Below are 1,634 nucleotides of genomic sequence, written 5' to 3'. Positions count from 1 at the left end.
AGTTTGGCTAAATAATGAAACACATCCTGAGTATTTTCTGGAGCTGGATCACAGCCAGACCTTCAGCTGTAAAACTCCACACACGACAAGCCGCTTGGCCGAAGAGGAACGTTTCTGAAAGCAGTTACGTGAAATGCTCTCAATCCTAATGAAGCTGTTTCAGTTCATGTTGGGATTCTTTCCTAAATCAGAAGGATTTCTGAAATGACCTCATAGTATTAATGAGCAGTCTAATGCAGATCCAGGTCAAGAACCTCAGTCAGTGTTCACATCAGCATCAGACTGGAGGAGAATATGGTTGGTTTGAGTTTTTCTCTCTGATCTCCTGGTCTCTAGCATCTCCTCAGAAGGTGAGTGTGGAAAAAACCAGAGCTGGAAGACTACAACAACTCAAGTCATTACTCATTACTTAACTGTGGTGAGCAAAAAGAATCTCTGCAACACATCAAAGCTTCACCTTGATGGATGAGAACTGAAGACCATCTGAGGTTCCTGTGAGGTTCCTGAGTCTGCTGGATATAGACCTGCTGTGTCAGGTGTTACAGGTGTTATGTTCTCTACACAGTATAAAATATAGAAACAAAGAAATGCAGATGTTCAGTGAGAGTTTTGTTTTTCACTCCAGTGGTTTGCTCACATCACTGTAACCACGCCCACTCGTTTCCAGTGACGCATAAGCCCCGCCCCTCTGTTCGCTTATTGGTGTATTCTGAGGTCTCTCTCGCGAGCGCTCGGTGCAGAGTTACAGTAAAGGAAACGGAGCTGAAGTTAAAACGCGTTATTCCTGTTTCTCTTTTAATACATACTGTGGGAGAGAGAGAGAGAGAGAGAGAGAGAGAGAGAGAGAGAGAGAGAGACGCTGAAACACCACCGACTGTCAGCTTTCACTTAATAAATACAGGTGAGAAACATTTATAATTCTGTATCTGTATCTGTATCTGTGTGTGTGTGTGTGTGTGTGTGTGTGTGTGTGTGTGTGTTTAACAGGTGCGTCTTTCTTCAGCTTGCTTTATATTAATGGAGCGAAAATTTCACTTCTTTACACAACACACGTATTAATGTCCATGTGGCCGGTTAGTGTTTGTCTCAGTACTCAGTACTAACAGACTCAGTACTCAGTACTAACAGACTCAGTACTAACAGACTCAGTACTCAGTACTAACAGACTCAGTACTCAGTACTAACAGACTCAGTACTCAGTACTAACAGACTCAGTACTAACAGACTCAGTACTCAGTACTAACAGACTCAGTACTCAGTACTAACAGACTCAGTACTAACAGACTCAGTACTAACAGACTCAGTACTCAGTACTAACAGACTCAGTACTAACAGACTCAGTACTCAGTACTAACAGACTCAGTACTAACAGACTCAGTACTAACAGACTCAGTACTCAGTACTAACAGACTCAGTACTAACAGACTCAGTACTAACAGACTCAGTACTCAGTACTAACAGACTCAGTACTAACAGACTCAGTACTAACAGACTCAGTACTAACAGACTCAGTACTAACAGACTCATCAGCTGTTCCACACACTGTTACTGTTCCTCGTGACCAGGAGAAGTGGAATAACTACTACAGTGAGACTGAACCAGAAAAACCAAACAGAACAGCAGTTCAGCTGAAA

At 42.5% G+C, this 1,634-nt stretch overlaps 1 protein-coding gene across 1 annotated transcript in view; it reads left to right on the top strand.

Moving 5' to 3' along the window:
• The first annotated feature begins 738 nt into the window (after window positions 1-738).
• shroom1 (shroom family member 1) overlaps window positions 739-1,634 on the top strand; it is a 26,180-nt gene continuing 25,284 nt past the window's right edge. Inside the window, exon 1 of the mRNA XM_027154333.2 lies at window positions 739-901. The gene's annotated coding sequence lies outside the window, so the exon portion shown is untranslated. The remainder of the gene's footprint in view (window positions 902-1,634) is intronic.

Source organism: Tachysurus fulvidraco, chromosome 21 (assembly GCF_022655615.1).
Source record: "Tachysurus fulvidraco isolate hzauxx_2018 chromosome 21, HZAU_PFXX_2.0, whole genome shotgun sequence".
NCBI lineage: Eukaryota > Metazoa > Chordata > Actinopteri > Siluriformes > Bagridae > Tachysurus > Tachysurus fulvidraco.
This window is presented reverse-complemented; position numbering and strand designations above follow the sequence as displayed.